The 20,000-nt window shown below is 35.9% G+C and overlaps 1 long non-coding RNA gene across 1 annotated transcript in view; it reads left to right on the top strand.

Moving 5' to 3' along the window:
* Positions 1 to 20,000, top strand: part of LOC128247293 (uncharacterized) — a 143,510-nt gene that overhangs the window by 69,167 nt on the left and 54,343 nt on the right. Inside the window, exon 2 of the long non-coding RNA XR_016241154.1 lies at positions 7,148 to 7,278. This is a non-coding gene — a long non-coding RNA (uncharacterized LOC128247293). The remainder of the gene's footprint in view (positions 1 to 7,147; positions 7,279 to 20,000) is intronic.

The raw sequence follows: 20,000 nt of genomic DNA, 5'->3' as shown, positions 1-20,000 counted from the left end.
GTAATCACCCCTCTGGTACACGAACCTTTACTGTTTCCTCTTTCTGTTTTGTCACATACACACATCCATATGTCTATATGTTTGTACACACATACACACAGATAGATATATATATATATATATATATATATATATATATATATATATATATAATAATAATAATAATAATAATAATAATAATAATAATAATAATAATAATAATAAAGGAGTTACGACGCAAAACGTATAAATTCAAAAGAACATATTTATCTTCTTCAATATATATTTCAGTATAAAGAATTCATTAAGATGCTTAAATCAAAATTTCTTTACACATCATTCAGGAATAAATATAACATCAGAAAAAATACACTCCGTTTAAAAACACAAACCGTTCATGGCGAAAAAATTTCACAATTACAAAAAACGAACAAAATTTTCAAAGTTTTATATATATATATATACACACACACATATATAGTAGCAATAGTTGTAGCTGTGATACGTAGAAGACAAAGTGGTCAAGAGATATTGTCTGTATGCATCTCTTCGGGGTAAATAACTCTAAATTAAATTAAATGTAAATAATATTATGCCTTGTGAAAGCGGCGAGCTGGCAGAATCGTGAGCACGCTGGTTAAATGCTTAGCAGCATTTCGTCCATCTATATGTTCCGAGTTCAAGTTCTTCAAAGGTCCATCTCACCTTTCATCGTTTCGGAGTCGAGAATATAAGCGCCGGTTGTGCACTGAAGTTGATGCAATCGACTTAGCCACTCCGCTGAAATTGCAGGCATCGTGCCAAAATTTGAAAACAATATTACGTCTTGCGACAGAACAATTAGCTAAGTGTGAAAGGACACAGTTTTATAGTTGACAAGAGAAAAATGGTTTTAATCCTCTCTGTGATTCCTGTAAAACATTCTGCAGGCACAGGCATGACTGCGTGGTAAAACGTTTATTTCCCATGCACATAGTTCCGAGTTCAGTCTCATTGCGTGGACCCTTAGGCAAGTGTCTTCTGTTATAGCTCCGGGCCGACCAAAGCCTTGTGAGTAGCTCTAGCAGTCGGAAACTGAAAGAAGCCCGTCGTATGTGTGTGTGTGTGAGAGAGAGTTTGGAGGGATATTTCATCCGGTTGGATACCGTGGTGACTCTTAGTTATACTCCACGTTACAGCTAACTGTATCGATCAGTATTTAACGCCTGTGACTATTATTAGTTGTTAGTCACTTTGTAAATTTCTCCGATGGGTAATTCCGTGTTCGCTTCAATGGACGGTAATATTGTCTGGACTATATATATATCAGCAGTAATTATAACGATATAGAACATGGAGACTTATTCTCAAAATTTTATTCCCTCTTATCTTGCCATTTTATACAGCATATTTTTATGAGCTTTGTGACTTACATGGGATTCCACTGTATAGATTACGGGTAGTTGTAGTTGCAACCTGACACGATTTTCAGTGCACCTTCTTCAGGGTCTATCTGTTTGGTTAGTTGTGTGTGTGTGTGTGTGTGTGTGTGTGTGTGTGTGTGTGTGTGTGTGTTTCATTGTGCTTTTCCCTCACCACAGGTTGACCGGTATTCGTGTATTTACGTCCCAATAACTTAATGGCTTGGCAAAGAGATAGAATCAGCGCCAGGCCTTAAAATATAAGAACCGGTGTCGATTCGTTCAACTAAAACCCTCCAAGGCGGTACCCCAGCATGGCCGCAGTCCAATGACTGAATGAAATAAAAGATAAACGACATGATTATTCATATAAGTACCTACATGCATATATACATATATACATACATACACACATTCATATGTACATACATACATGCATGTGTGTATATACGTATGTATGTACTACACACACACAACCTCTCTCACTCTCTCATACACATATACACATAACGTATGTGATTTAATAACTTTCTGGTGTTTTCATTAATTCCTTCCACTTCTTGATATTATCCCAAGTCCTAATGCAATGCATTGTACTCCGTTAATGAAGCTTTGTCTAATATACTTCTTTTATATCTCGCTATTTAAACACAACACGCTTCTAAGTACGGGATAGTATCTTTTGAGTTCTAATGGTTCACTGAACACGTCATATCCTTCATCTTTATGTAGCTAAGCTAATGTTTAGTCTCCTATACATTGAGCTGTTATATATGGAAGTTAGCAGTGGCGATTCTCAATAGTGATCGCTTTGGCATCAGTGTGCAAAACATAATTATCAAAGGCCTTGATGCAATAAAATACTATTATATTGTTTTGCATCTTGTGCAAAATTGTTCGTTTGTGGTTGGTCTTGGGGATTAAACCTGCTGAGTGTATTTTTCTTTTCTCTTTCTTTTATTTATTTATTTATTTATTTTTTATTTTATCGAGCAATAAATGAGAACTGATGTTTATTGACCATCGACTTGCTGTATTTCGGATTTTACAACACAGCTAGCACATACCAATTTTCTTCGTTTTCGTTTTATTCTCCCATTGTCTTTGTGTGTGAAAAATCTCTTCCTTTCAAGATTACGAGGCTATATTGCCTTTGTTAGCATTTATAACCGTAATTGGTTCTTTCGTTACATCCTTAAGTTCGCAAGTAACGTTTTTTTTATGTTGGTTTAAAGGAAGGAAGGAATGAAGGAAGGAAGGAAGGAAGGAAGGAAGAAAGGAAGGAAGGAGAGGGGGAGGGAGGGAGGGAAGGAAGGAAGGAAGGGAGAAATAGAGAAGGAGAGGAAGACAGAAAGAAAGAAACAAACAAATAAAAGACAAGAAGAAAGAAAGAAAGAAAGAAAGAAGAAAGAAAGAAAGAAAGGAAGAAAGAAAGGAATGAATGAAAGAATGAAAGGATGAAGAAATGAAGGGAAGAAATAAATCCAGAAAGAAGGAAAAGCAAAGAAAGAGATGAATGAAAAAAAGAAGGAATGCGATGAAGAAACAAACACTGAAAGAGAGAAAGAAAGAAAGAAAGAAAAATAATAAATAGAGAAAGAAGGAGAAAGAAAGAAGGAAAGAGAGAAACAAAAATGAAAAGGAAGGAATTAATTTTTTGCGTTGAACACATCACTTCACAGCTTCCGCTAGAACGATTCTTTTCACTTAGTTTCATGGATTATTATTGTTGTTGTTGTAGTCGTTTTGTTGTTGTTATTTATATCATCAACATTAGCAACATCATCGTCATCATCATCATCACCATCATCATCATCATCATCATCACTACTACTGCTGACTCTACTACTACTACTACTACTACTACTACTACTACTACTACTACTATTTCGTAAAGAATCGATTTGGTCCTTTGTGTTTTGGGGGTGACAGGAGTAGGTGTGTAAGATCAGAACTGTGGCAGAGAATTTAGGCTAAAATAAACAATAATAACAACAAATAGATAAAGCAAAACAAAACAAAAAAAATCAATAATAGTTTAATAAATGCGAACTAGGAAATATTTCTGATTGAAACTTCATCCAGCAGCTCGTGTAATTTTGCCAGACTCTTGCCTTTATGAATATGCGTGACATCATCACGTGACCTGTATATATTAAATGGTAGTTAGGAATATTCATTTGGAAGACTTCAAATTCCATTTCCAAAATAGACTCGGTTTTTAAAACGAAATTCCAGAAGTGTCCTTTGAAAATGGCACACAAATATATTTCTGTGTTTTATATACATGCATACATACAAACATATATATATATATATATATATATATATATATATATATATATATATATATATATATATATATATATATGTATATATGTATATATATATATATATATATATATATATATACATACACACACACACACACACACACACACACACAAACACACACACACACACATATATATATATATATATATATATATGTATATATATATATGTATATATATATATATATATATATACACATTACTAATTTACAGATGTTTAGCACTAATTTTATATATATATATATGAGTGTGTGTGTGTGCGTGCATATATGTATGTATATATATGTATGTATATATATATGCATGTATATACATGTGTATGTGTGTGTATGTGCCAATATATACATATGTACGTGTGTATACATATATATATTTATATATATATATTACACACACACACACACATATATATGTATACACCTACACACACATTCAGACACACACGTTCACACGCACATTTAAATACTATGTGTAAATCATAAATTAGACCTATACAGAACACACATGTATATAATTACATATGTATGTATGTATGTATGAATATGTATGTATGAATATGTATGATGCGTATATCCATGTATGAAAGTATGTACATTTTGTATGTATGCGAGACAGGTTTCACAAAAAATGAGGTAAATATGGGAGGAATGCCACTAGTGGTATGAGATACATCTAATGGTTTACAGTGTTTCGTTCTGTGAGATTTATTTCTGGATTCAAACATCAACTGCGTCTGCGCTATCTTTGTAAGGTTAATCAATGCTATACTTCAATAGGACTCAGCGAGATTAAATATGCTTTATGTATTATTTCTGAATTCATAAGTTGTATGGTGTTGTCTGTAATTATTTCATCGGAACACTCTTTGCCAAATCAGAAGACAGTTGATTATTATTATTATTATTATTATTATTATTATTATTATTATTATTATTATTATTGAGTGAGAGAGCGGTGCATGCCATCAAAGTGACACTGGGGTAAAATATACGAAGCCCAGTATAGCCATCATGACTACCCGTCTGATAAGGGTACACCAGGCACATGCATCACAACCACATGTGCACGACATGGTGATCTCATATCAAGATAAACAGCGCATGACCTCGCAGGTGGGGCCCAGTTAGGATTTTCTTCAGGTCGAGTAGCCCATCCCGCTCAAACGGTCCATGAATAAGGTTTGTTTAAGGATGTTGAGCAAAATACCAATGTTTCAAAAGGTGAATTATTCAAACCCCAAAGAATTCCTCTCAACACATGGCTATGATGTTCCCCCAATACTTCTGCTCATGATCAGAGATGCACATATCGTCAACCACTAATTGTTATTATTATTATTATTATTATTATTATTATTATTATTATTATTATTATTATTATTATTATTATTATTACCAACTGGTACTTATTTTATTGATCCTTTTGGACTCGATGAAATAAGTACCACTTGATCACTGTGAGTCTATGTAATCGACTTAGCCCCTCCTCCCGAAATTTCGGGCCTTGTGCCAAAATTTGAAACTATTATTATTATTATTATTATTACTGACAAGATCGCTTTATTGTATACGCTTGTACCACGTTATCGGAATTAACGACAGCTAATGTTCTTTGCGTGGAGGCACATGGCCTAGTGGTTAGAGCTGCTGACTCGCGGTCGAGGGATCGCGGGTTCGAATCTCAGACCGGGCGATGTGTGTGTTTATGAGCGAAACACTTAGGTTCTACTCAGCTCTGGCAGAAGGCAATGGCGAACGTCTGCTGATTCTTTCGCCACAACTTTCTCTCACTCTTTCCCCTGCATCTAGCAGCTCACCTGCAACGGACCGGCGTCTTGTCCAGGTGGGGAACCTATACGCCAATGAAACCGAGGAACCAAGGCATGAGCCATGGCTCGAGGAGGAACAAACAACAACAATGTTCCTTGTAGAGTCAAAGTAAGTACCGGTGATGTAGTGGTAGGTCGACTGGATCAACCTTATCTCCCGCTAATTGTTGAAGGCTTGTGTCTTACGTTAGAGCTCAATATGTACGCCAGTAACAATGCTCGTAAACACATACACTACATTAACGCAAATATATGTATGACTACACATACATCTATACACCAATATACATAGATACATTCACCCATATGGATGAGATGTGTGTGTGTGTGCGTGTATATTTGTGTGTGTTTCTGTGAGTTTAAGTGTGCTGTGTGTGAGTGTGATTCGTGCGGAGCAAATACTGGTATGACAAACCGGAAATAGAGTACCGATCAAAGAAATAAGAAGCATGGCCACTTCAAATACACGCGCACGCAGAAACAGTACCCTCTCCTCGATTTCTCTCTCTCTCTCTCTCTCTTTCCCCTCTTTCTTTTCATAAATTTGAAAGATGCTTCACTTGAAATAATTAAGTAGCGGTTTTGTTGTTTAATGTTGATTAGAATCTCATTTCTTAGTGACATAAAGAAAATTTTCGTCATTTCGTGTTGCAGTAAAAAAAGAAGAATTTCCTTTAGACAAAAGTTTTTGATAGATCTTTTTGTTTCGCTGCTTTTATTGCTTAGTTGCTTTTGAAATTGCTGCCACTGATGTTGGTGTCCGTGTTCTTGCTATTCCGTATATATATATATATATATATATATATATATATATATATATATATAAATATATATATATATATATATTATGGTATGCACGGACGTATGTATGTACGTATGCATGTACGTATGCATGTACGTATGCATGTACGTATGCATGTACGTACGTGTGTGTATATATGAGTATATGTATATATGTATGCATTTATGTTTGTGCATACACATACACATGTATGTATGTATGTATGTATGTATGTACATGTGTGTGCATGAATATGTATGTCATTATTCAGTTTATTTCAAGATTTCTTGCCAATAGAGAAAGAACCGGTTTCTAACCTAGATCCAAGGTTCCTTCATTGGAATTTCAACATCAACAACAGGGTATTTTTGTATATATGTATGTATGTATAAATTCATACATTAGTATGTACTCGTTGCTGAGGGGTTTTTTTGCTCTTTATACTACAGCCGTCACTTCTGAAAACTCAGTTTGAACCATACCAACACTAGCACTAACAGCAACACAACCTTGTGCAAAAAATTGAAACAATTACTATTATTGGTGGTAGTGTTGCTATTGCTGCCTCTATCTAAACAAAATGTAGACTATGTATGTCCAGCCAAATTCTACGTATTTTGTCTACACCAAATGTCTATCTACTCAACCAAAATCTATGTAATGTTTAGCTTGCAAGAGCTATATGTGTGTATGTGTGTGTGTGTGTATGTGTGTGTGTATTTGTTAATAGTCGTTAAGACTGATATTAATTATGAATTATTAAACCGTTTATAATGAATTCTAACACTGAACTTAATTTTTTTATTTTTATTCTTGTCTATTTCAGAAATAATAGAAAAAAACATAAAAAAGATTTCAAATATAAAAAAATAAAAAATAAAATGTTGCGGACATTTACTTAAAATGGCAGCCATTACCGGAAGTTGTTATGTTTTATTCCTGAATATATATAGCAAGGTAAGAACTAAATTATTTCACTGAATATCGAAATTTTCATTTCTATTTTGTTATATATATTAATGTATGTGTGCATGTATGTATATACGTCTGTATGTACGTGTACATGAGTATAGATAGATAGATACATGTGTGTGTGTGTGTGTGTGTGTGTGTGTGTGTGTATGCGTGTGTTTGTATTCCCTAGCTTGTCAACGATACTTTACATTCGTATAGATTACACGTGTAGAAATTTTAGCCCGGTATTCTTTAACCTATTAACCTGATAAAAGTCTTGAGTGGCTATCTCACAACAACTTCCTGTCCCAATGTAGCCTTCAATAGAAGAAACATCGCCATCTTGTATAGAAATACATGAATGACTATATAGATGTGTGTATACACTCATACACGTGCTTACAGAAGCTCATTCACAAAAATTTGCTTACGCATATAGTTACATTTACACACAAACAGTGCATACACACATGTACACACACACACACATACATTCACATATATTTACGCAAATACACACGCACATACACACACAAACACATAACTGAATATATACAAAAGTGAATACTGCTGTGCTCCAACATAACAGTTTATGCGTTTTATTTGAGAAAAATTAAGAAAGAAAGAACTTACAGCAATGTATGATATTGTTATATGTTGTTGAGCTGGCAGAATCGTTAGCACACCGAGCAAAATACTTAGCGGTATTTCGTCTGTCTTTACGTTCTGAATTCCGCCGAGGTTGACTTACCTTTCATCCATTTGGGGTCGATAAATTAAGTACCAGTCAAGAACTGAGGTCGACGTTATCGGCTATCCCCCTCCCCACAAATTCCAAGCCTTGTACCTATAGTAAGTAGAAAGGATTATTTTAAAACAACTCAGAATTGTTAAGAAAATCCCTTTGCAATGCCGGAGATCCCACGCTCAAATCCAGTGTCTAGTCAACTGTTTTTTTTTTTTATCATAGCCTTAGGGCAGCCCAAATCTTTTGAGTTATATTGAGTTGACAGAAACTAAATGGAAACTGATCAGGTTAATTGCACCTCTTATTCAATGGATTTGGCATTCTCATACACTGTGTCACGTATGTTTCTACCACACGATTACTCTAAGTATAAAAATGTTCATAGATTACATGACCTGTTATGCTATATTCCATGTGTAAATAGTTTAGTTGATCGAATGACTAAAATACGCATCGCGGAATTCTCATGAGATCTACCATGTGTCTCAAGCGTCTTGCATTCAAATACCAAAAACCATTATGAGATACTGGCAGTAGAGGCTGGTCTACCGTTTTGCATCATTCACACGCAGCCGCACGCGCGCGTACACACACGTACACACATGCACACACACGTATACACTCCCCTACACATCCACAATCTTACAAATATATTTACTTACATATGAAAGTATTTGTATGCAAACATACGCGCACCTACTCATATATGTATGTATGCATGGATTTATGTACTTACATTTATGTATATGTGTGTATGCATATATAACTATATATATATATATATATATATATATATATATACACACACTACACACACACACACACACACACACATATATATACGCACCTATTTTGTGAAAGTATGGTTCAAGTTATCAGTCATACTCGCCTGTGAGTGATGATTATGATCTATATTGATAAATATATACAAATTAGGCAATGACTATCATGACTACGTCTATAAAAATTAGTTACTAAATATGAAAAAGTAAGTGATTTCCAATTCATTTTGAAAATGTTAATTTTATACATGAAACTTAATTATGCAGTAAACGTATAATTGAAACTTAATGTATGATTCATTTTAAACAGATGCAGTTTCTCTGTACTTTTTATTTTCTGTACCATTTATTTTCATGTATATACTTTCTGGCAGTTTTTCTATATATCGATAATAGAGAGATGGATCGCTGCTACCTCTAGCGGTTGAGCGTCCATCATTAGCGATACGAGGGAAGGTCGAAATCACGTGATCTGCTGACCTCGGCGCTAAAAGGGGGTGGGGATTTATCTCCCCGCTAGCGATATAAGTAAGTGTGTATTTTGCACCAAAAGCCAATATGAGAGTTTCTCTCATTGTAACTACCGTGGTATAGTTTGTTTTATTAGAACATCCACGTTTAAGTAGGAATAAATATATACTTACGTGTTTTGATGCTTATATCTCGTGCCGTTAATGCTATTCAAAAATGAATTAAATTTATTATCTTAAAGGCAAAATGATTCCTACTATTGCCCAGTATACTACAGGTTAATATAAAATGGAGAGTGTACGTGTGTTATGCTGTATCGTTTGAGCTAATAAAATCACAACTCCAGAATCACGAACATCCTCTCAAACTACCACCGAAGCCAGATGCTCTTCGCGTCACTCACTCAACCACTAGTAATTTTTTTTTTTCTTTATTATTTTGTTACTGTATGATTGTGTCACAGGTTATCTCAACTGCACTGCCAGCCCTTTCTCATGTCGCCACTTATCAGACCACTCATCCTTCACCCTAAGAAAACCATACTTCACACTTCCTCTCACACCAGTACACTCAAGCCATACTTCACTCTATATCTTTCATTCACTACGGTAACCGCCTTATCTTGTTTCTATCTCCAGCTTTTAATTTATTTACATTCTTTTTTTTTTTTTTCAAATTCCTCATTTCTCACAAATTTTGTCCGAAACCTTAACTTTTTGTCTCAACAACTAAATTTATAAATTTGCCAATTCCGAAGTTTTACTGAAGCTCTTGACGGTATCTCTTTCTTTCTTTCTTTCTTTCTTTCTTTCTTTCTTTCTTTCTTTCTTTCTTTCTTATTCTTATCGTTTATCTTTTATGGGTTTCAGTCATTGAATTGTGGCCATGCTGGGGCACTGCTATAAAGGGTTCTAGTCGAACAAATCGACCCTAGTACTTTTTTTTTATGTCTAGTACTTACTCCATCGGCTCTTTTGCCGAACCGGTAAGTTACGGAGATTTAAACAAACCAACACTGGTTGTCAAGTGGTGGTGGTGGGGAGATACAAATACAAAGACGCACACACACACGCACACACACACACACACACACACACACACACACACACATACACATACATATATACGATGGGTTTCTTTCAGTTTCCGTCCACAAAATTCACTTACAAGGGTCTAGTCAATCCAAGGCTATAGTAGAAGACTCTTAACCATGGTGCCACGCGGTGCGACTAAATCTGAAACCATCTGGTTGGAAAACAAACTTCTTTCCACACCGCATAATGAAATTTATCTCATACTCATGATTTCAAATCAACAACGAATATATCACTCCGATCATAAAAGCGTCAAGATGGGATCAGCGTCTATTACAGTAAGTTTGTGAGCTAAAAATTGTACATTCATTATTATACCCCTCACGGAATTAGGCTGAGTGTTTCCTGGGATAACTTTTGAAAGCAGTTCTTAATTATTGACGTATTGAAAACAAAATCGATGAATATATGAAATCTTAGCATGCCTTGCAAAGATAAATAGATTAACCGATTATCCTTTAAGGCAGTCTAAGAATCAAGATCTAACAAACTAGGAGAAGCATCATACTCTCAACAGTTACCCGACCGTGGGTGTTGCACACACACACACACACACACACACACACACACACACACACAAATACGCACGCGCGCACACAGACACACACACATACATGCATACATATATATGTATTGTGTGTGTTTGCAAAAGCAATATTTTTTTTATTATCATTATGGTATATTGTTCCTGAAGCGGCGAACTGGCAGAGTCGTTAGTACGCCGGACGAAATACAATAAAGCATTTGGTCTGGGTTTACATTCTGAATTATAATACCGTCGAGGTCAACTCCACCTTTCATCTTTTCGGGGTCGATAAAATAAGTACCAACTGAGAACTAGGGTCGGTATAATCGATTGGTCCTTTCCCCCAAAATTTCAAGCCTTGTGCTAATAACAGAAAATATTACGGTATACTGTTCCAAAGAGGCGAGCCGGCAGAATCGTTAGAACGTCGGACAAATGCTTTGAGGAATTTCTTCCTGCTATCGGGGTCGATAAAATAATTGATGCATTCGACTAGCTTCTTCCACAAATATTTCAGGTCTTGTGCCTATAATAGAAAGAATTGAAATATATTGTCCTACTGAGAGTGATAAGCAATTCCGTTGAGAATTTACTTCGTTAATACCTACTACTTGCTCTGAATATTTATTTATGCCACGTGCCAGGCATGTAAGTGTACGTGCATATCTATATTGACGGGTATGTGCATATACTCGCGCGCGAAATAAAATAAAAGACTGAGTGAGATACAGATGCATACACAAATACATGCACACACAGACACACACAAATATATATATATATAAAACACACGTGCGTGTATGGTGTGTGTATGTATACACACACAGACAACCGAAGATAGATTGCGAAGAAAACTAACATGTGAGAAATAGAGAAAAGTTAAAAAGACTAAAAAATAAGGTGCGTGCGTGCGTGCGCGTGCGTGGGTGTATTTGTGCATGTTTGTATGTGTGTGTGTGTGTGTGAGAGAGAGAGAGAGAGAGAGAGAGAGAGGAGTATCATGCATATAAATGTGAGAGGATCTGGTGGAATAAAATCAAGCACCAAATGAGCAGATGGTAGATAAGGACTGTCATAGGCAAATGCACAGGAGTAGGAGGAAGGGGAGAGATAGGAATAGAGGACATGATGATGAGGAAGAGGAGGAGAAGGGGGGAAGAGGATGACCTTTGCCCATTCTCTCTCTCTCTCTCTTCTGCTCAATGTATGGACACGTACTTTTATTCACGACCTTATTGTCCACAGTATACATGCTTCACATTTATACACATACACACAGAGCTATACTCTTCCACCATGTGCCTACAGCACTCAGAAACAGAGATGTTCCAGGGCTTCTATATAACTGCATACGTAAACATACAGACACACATATGGACATATATACATACATAGATATGCGTATGCGTGTGTGTGTGTGTGTGTGTTTGTGTTTGTGTACACTGAATCTTCGTCGAATAAGCATGTGGCTGAACATTCCACAGATATGTGTATCCCAAGTATCCTTAACGTAATTCTCAGGCACAATCGGTGTCACACAGTGTAATGAATCTGCCAGCCTGTCAACGTCATAACAACAACAACAACGAGAATAACAACAGTAACAGCAACAACTATTAATAATAATAATAATACTTTATTTGCTACAAAGGCAACACAAATACATATGCTGAGATTTACGAGTGGCTGTGTGGTAAGTAGCTTGCCTACCGCCCACATGGTTCCGGGTTCAGTCCCACTGCGTGGCACCTTGGGCAAGTGTCTTCTACTATAGCCTCGGGCCGACCAAAGCCTTGTGAGTGGATTTTGTAGACGGAAACTGAAAGAAGCCCGTCGTATATATGTGTATATATATGTATGTGTGTGTGTGTGTTTGTGTGTCTGTGTTTGTCCCCCCTCCCCCCAACATCGCTTGACAACCGATGCTGGTGTGATTACGTTCCCGTAACTTAGCGGTTCAGCAAAAGATACCGATAGAATAAGTACTAGGCTTACAAAGAATAAGTCTTGGGTCGATTTGCTCGACTAAAGGCGGTGCCCCAGCATGGCCGCAGTCACATGACTGAAACAAGTAAAATAGAAAAGAGTATCCGTGCATATAGTTATTCCATTGTCCATATATGGAATTCTATTAGTTGAATTATTAGTGAGAAGCAATGTGATTATAATGTCCTTCACTGATACCTATTTATTTCAAAGAAAACACACCTACAATACTGAACTCATTTCTTTGTTATTCATCTATCAATATGTAACCCCAATCATATGATTCCCTTCAATTTCTAAGTATTTACCATCTCCAATAACACTACATGTGGACATTTGTTTCTGACACAAAACTGCATCACAAAGTCTGAGTTAACTCTACAAAGTCAGACATGTATTTCTTGCTGTCGTTATTGTTATTGTTGTATTTCTCTTTTTTATTTTGGTTTTAAATCTCATTCTGAACATCTCTTAATCCCCTTTTCAAAGCATGAGTAAATTCTTGCACAAATCCCATTTAAAACGACAGTCATAGACTAGTTTTTTTAGAACGCCCTTAAGCATTTACGTAAACGGACAAGTCAGTAGAGTACAAAATATATATTTGCCGATCGACGGTCTGCATCCTACCAAGGATGCCACAACCTGCAGATTTATGACTAATATCAAACATCCCTAGAGAAATCTAATGTCGTTAAATGCCGAGCTTCCCTTCAAGTTATTTTTGTCAGACCTAAATTATCAAGTTACAGTTAGCCCTCGGATAAAATGGTTTGTGATATTTGTCAAATCTCTCTTTTAAACAATGTTTTACTAGACATATAAATATATATATATATAATTCAATAACAGGATAAAGATTTTATAAGAATTTATCAAGTAGTTAGCGTGAAAAAACCTCATAAGGGAATAAAATACCATCATTTTCCCTATAAATATATTTAATTTATATAAGGGCATTACTATACAATAACGCCTCACGCTAAGAGGGACTCCAGAAGTCAAACTACTATAATAAGCAGGCGTTATTGTATAGTAATGCCCTTATATAAATTAAATATATATATATATATATATATATATATATACACACACAGAGAGAGAGAGATTTCATCTACTCAGGACATTTGCAACAGTTTCATTAAGAACATTTTCTTGAAGCCAAAAATGTTACAGCATCATACTTCTGTTTGGGTAGGGTTTTCTTTTTAAATTTGTATCATTCATCATCATCATCATGATTATTTAGTGGAACACAGTCCAATGACATATATTCTTTTGAACTTCATTACCCTTTATTGTTTGTTTGTTTTTTATCATTAGTCCGCTCGGATGACATCGTTTCATTATAAGGATAGTTAATGCGGATTTTGAATTCAAAATACACAGAACGGGAGTAAATGTCTCAAAGCATCCTAGTGCATCAAACGCTCGAAATGTTAAGTTTTCCTCTTCGTTCTTAGTGAGATCAATATATACAGGCTGGCCAAAAGTCACCTGATAGTAAATCAAAACCATTTAATTCCAAGATTTATTTATGTTTAACAACTGAATGAATTTAATAAAAGCATCTAAATATGAAACATCATGAAAATTGTTCAAACTGAAGGCCTTGAGTGACACATTTTTCCATTCGAGTCAATACAGAATTATAGATAGTATTATGGAATTTTGATTGACTTTCGGGTGACTTTTGGCCAATCCTCTGTGTATGTGTGTGTGTGTTTGTGTGTGTGTATATATATAATATATATATATATATATATATATATATATATATATATATATATATATATATATATATATATATATATATAAACACACTAACAACAACAGCAGCAGCAGCAACAACAGTAGTGAGTTAGTAACTGAACAGCTGGAATCGTGTAACCAGCGACTCCATTGTTCATAAATCCCTATTAGGATATAGAGTTAATGCTGGGTTCGATTTGGCTGATTATATTTTCCAAAGAAGGCGAACTGGCAGAGTAGTTAAGAGGGAAGGAACGAGTGCCTTGTGGTATCCGCGTCGGATTTCTTCTGAGTTAAACAGTCATCTTTGCCTTTCAGCCTTTCAGGGCTGATGAATATATTTCAGTTATTTTCTTAAAGTCTCTCTCTCCGTTCTCTCTCATACCCCTCTCTCACTAATTCCCGCATTCTCCCCACCCTCTCTCTCCAGTTCCTTCTTTCTCTCTCCCAAAGAACTACTTCTATAGCCGACAAGATGATGTCTTGTAAAAAGAGATTCGGAAGAAAGTAACGACAAACTATTTTGTATTCTTCCAAGAAGACGTCAGGGATTCGTTTCTTGACTCTTTTGACGCATCTCTCCTTTACTTTTGACCAAATTCTTTAACATATTCCAAAATTAGAAATCCTTGAACTTCACATTCGTATATTGTGAATGGCAGGCACTTCAAGTTTATCTCGTAGTTTCAACTTACTGCTGGTTAAGAATTTACCTGAGTAAGTTTACCCTAAGGGACCCCCTCAACACCAAAAAATCTTCAAAATATTCCCCTCCTCTTCTTGTTCCTTTTTCCTCCTTCTTCCATCTCTCATAGAATCTATTGGTTTAGTGGCATATATATATATATACGCATATATATATATATATATATATATATATATATATATATATATATATATATATATATATATATATGCCATGTATGTATGTTATATTGTTACTTTGTCAATATTATTAACCCCAGCCACTAACAGTTATCGCTGATATGCAATCAGATAACACACCAGATGCGAATAATGAGTTTTTAATTACATATGATAACTTTACTGTTAAACAAGTGGACGATGGTGGTGTGCATTCGGAAAATGCAAAGCGGCGATATTTATGCCGTTTTCCCAGGGGCATTTTAGCAAAATGTGAGCGAAGCACTCCGAATAGGGAATCGAAAACCGGGATCGTGAATGCAGTTCGTCCAAGATGTAACTCCGGCAACATGGCGTTTGTCACTAAGATGCTTGTCGTCATCGCTGGCACCACCACCACCACCACCACCTCCACCACAGCGATCGACGCCACCACCACTACCTCCACTGCTACCACTGTCATTAGTACAACCGCTATCATCCCCTGTCCTCTTCCACCTCCTTTTCCTCCTCTTGCTCCTCCTCATCATTGCTACCACCACCCTGTCAGCATCACCATCACCGCTACCGCCAACTTTAATACAATAATTACCTTTATTATCATTCATGTTATCATTATGAACAGCATGACGTTATCATCATAATCGACATTATCAACTTCATCGTAATCAATTTTACCTGCTTCTCTCTATCCCGCTCTTTCTTCTCTCTCTCTCTCTCTCTCTCTCTCTCTCTCTCTCTCTCTCTCTTTCTCTCTCTCTCTCGCTCTCTCTCTATGTATGTACACTATTCTTAATCAAGAATATTATTGATAATGACTTCGAAGTTTTGGCCTGGAAAACTATCGTAAAGTTAATGCAAGATTGTTTTTATTATAACTAATCATAAAACAAGCATGTAGATAGATAGATAGATAGATAGATAGATAGATAGATAGATAGATAGACAGATATGCTTCTTTATTGGCCACACAGGGCTGAACACAGAGGGGACAAAATACAAAGTAGAGCTTTTCTTTTTGGGAAGAAGAGAATAAAAAAGTGGATCGAAATTCGATCAAAAGGGATCGTGGAAAAAAAAAAAAAAAAGGCCGATCAATAGGGATCGTGTATCACAGAAATGTCAAGGTAAAAAGGGAAAACAGATTAGTTTTATCCGTGGAAAGAAAAGCCTACGGAAAAGACCACGGTAACCTTGGGCAATAGCGTCAAGCAAAAAAACACATTACAGTAAGTGACTCTCTTTTTTCCTTTCTTTTTCTAGTTCATAGGATTATGTTTAAGCTGGCTCTGTCATTCACACATGCCATCCTTGCTACATTCACCCATCTCTTATTGAAACATTCACTAGACAAAATTTCCCTCTCTACTCTCACCTTCCTCATCAAATGATACTTGAAGAAGTTGATGAGAGATTCACCAGAGAGGAAAGTGTTTGTCTCTAGACCTTTCAGACGCGTCCACCATACACATTCTTTCGCCATAGCCACAAGTACGATGAAAATGGGTCTTCCTTCCCGTTTCAAGGAAAGAGACACGACAATATTCACGATAGACTCGGTTGATAAATTGACTCATCCCACGCACGATAGCAGTCGTTTGAATTAGGCCCATAGGTCGGAAATGGTTGGACACTGTACGAGTGCGTGCAGGACAGTTTCGTCGTTCTGACCGCATCTTGGACAAGTCGGCCCCGTGTTTCCCGAGCCATGCCTGTAGAGCTTATCCCGAACGGGTAGCGCTTCTCTATAGCACTGCCAGGCCAGGCCAGGGATCTTTGGAAGTTGTCCATAGATAGATAGAGAGAGAGAGATTTGGTGTAACAAACAGGAAAATAGAAGTCAAAACATGAGTATACATATTTTATTAATAATCGACAAAATTAAAGTAACTCCATGGCCGAGAGTTTCGTGCATTGACATTAACCAGCAATAGACAAATAGATAGATAGATAGATAGATAGATAGATAGATAGATATCTCAGTCTATCCATTTATCGCCCAATACACCCATCCACCTACATCCTACCTACCTATCTACCTCATATTCCTTCTGCTGCGGTATCTACCGTCTCTTTTTCAAACATGCAAACACATCACACTGCACACATACACATCACACTATATATCGCACATACATTTTACACACTCTCATATTACAGACACCCCCACGCCTAAATTATCTTTTATTCAGAACCATCCACACAGACACGCACGCACCTTCCCCTCTCTCTGTCTCTCTCTTGTTATCTCTCGTTATCTCTCTCTCTCTTCTTCCCCTTAACAACTGTCAAGATTGAATTATAGGAACAACGCACCAGTTGACACTTGAATATCACTTTTAAACACACGAGCACGTGGGCGCACATACACATGTACATACATTCATGCAAACATACACATATACATGCATACACACATGCATACTTACATACATTCGTGTATACATATATATATATATATACACATACATATATTCATACACGGGCGCGTAAGGAGAGACACTCACACCTACAATCATATGCCATTTTTTTCCATCACTTTCCACTTTTTTCAATTCTATTTTCTCTCACTATCTCTCACTTTCTCATTCCCCTCTCTCTTCCATATGTGTGTGTGTGTGTGTGTGTGTTAGGGTACCGAAATACCAGCTTCCTCTAGTAGGAGTCAAAACTCCAGATCCACAAATTTCTTACTATTAAGAAACACGCACAGTAAATGTAACGAATATAAGAAAATTTATTTGTATATTTTGCCTGTTTAGGTTAAATTTGTTGGCTACTTTATTATTATTGTTATTCTTAATAATGGTAATAATACTTTATTAAATCTTATATATATATAAATTAACAGAATGAGATAAAAATTAAAGGGTGTAAAGATTTCAGAACATTTATAAATAGGTCTTTGAACGGAGAAAGAAGTGTTTGTGCTGAGTATAGTGGAAGAGAGATAGGGGAGAGAGAGAGACAGACAGAGACAGAAACACAGACAGATAGACTGACAGACAGACGCACAGACTGACAGACAGAGATAGAGGAACATATTACTATAAAGAGAGGTAGATTAGATAATTAGACTAGGAGGCTATTGATAGTGTCGGTGCGAAAGTGAAATATATCCAGCAGTCAACAAGCGATCGAGATAGGCAGTCATGTGAGTTGTCAATGAAATATTGGGAAGGATAAAAGAAGAGTTAGAGGAAGAAACAATATTATGTAAGAGAGAAATGGTGGAAAGAAGAAAGAGTTTCACCACAGAAAAGATGAATTACTTAAAATAAGTAATGTAGGAGAAAACACTGGTTTTTCTGAGAGGGGTGGGAGAGAGTGAAAGAAAGTAAAATAAAGAATACTGAATAAGATAAATAAGTATGACAGAGTGGAGGGTTGCTAGAGAAAAAGATACATAGATAGCTGTGTCACTTGAAGCAACTAAAAGCATTTACATTATGACACCACCATTGTTCTCTTTCTCTCTCTCTAGCCCTCTCTTTCTCTCTCTCTCTAGCCCTCTCTTTCTCTCTCTCTCTCTTTCTAGCTGTATGTATATGTGTGTGTGAGAGAGAGTTATTATTATTATTATTTAAAAAATGACTGGTGTCATTTGAAAGTAACCAGGTCATAGTTATAAAGTTTGCTAATTTGGATTAGATCGTATAAGTTGGAAGACGTCAGTAGTGATCTTTCCAGTATGGGAACTCGAAATATGTCTACTATCATCTTTTTACAATGTTCTTTCTTGACGGTCACGGCTAGATTGAGACCATCAAGAAAAAACAGTGTCCTTAACTTAGATCGCCCTTTTCTCTTCAAGTCATAAATTCGCTTTGAAGGTCAGAAATTGCGGTCGAAATATATAAACTGTTGAGAAAGTTATTGGTACTTTGTGAAGATCTGCAGGTTACAGTAAAGGACATATATAGAATACTAGGTCAACAGATTATGTGAAACAGTAATTATTGTATATGGAGTTCATTTATTTATTTATTTATTTATTTATTTAGTTTCAGTTAGAAATTTATAGTGTGTCGTGAAGATCATTAGCTTTAGGTGATGGTTATGCATTTCCTGTGGAGGTCATTTCCTTTCTGGAAGTCAATCCTTGATTTTGAAAGCCTTAAATTTGACGTGAAGGTCGTTTATTTGCTATACAGCCCATATATATTGCGAAGGTCACTATTTCGTTATTGAAGGTCACTAAATTATAACCAATGTCATGAATTGTGTATATAGGTCATTAGGTCATTAGGTCAATACGTGCACCAGTTTTTATATAGATCAATAGTTCATAGCATATATAAGTCATACGTTCACCTAATATAGGTCACACGTATTTGAAATATAGGTCAATAGTCTGTTGGATATAGGTTAGTAGGGCACTATAAATGTGCCACTAGCTCATTAAATGGAGGTACCTGTGTACTGAGGATGTAGAAGCCAGGTCATTATATAGGTCATTGCTTATAGCCACATAGATTTTTTTATTGATTTCAGCCATACCA

The sequence above is a fragment of the Octopus bimaculoides genome, chromosome 3 (genome assembly GCF_046866305.1).
Source record: "Octopus bimaculoides isolate indiv1 chromosome 3, ASM4686630v1, whole genome shotgun sequence".
Taxonomy (NCBI): Eukaryota; Metazoa; Mollusca; class Cephalopoda; order Octopoda; family Octopodidae; genus Octopus; species Octopus bimaculoides.
The sequence above is the reverse complement of the archived record's forward strand: the minus strand, read 5'-3'. Positions and strand labels throughout refer to the sequence as shown.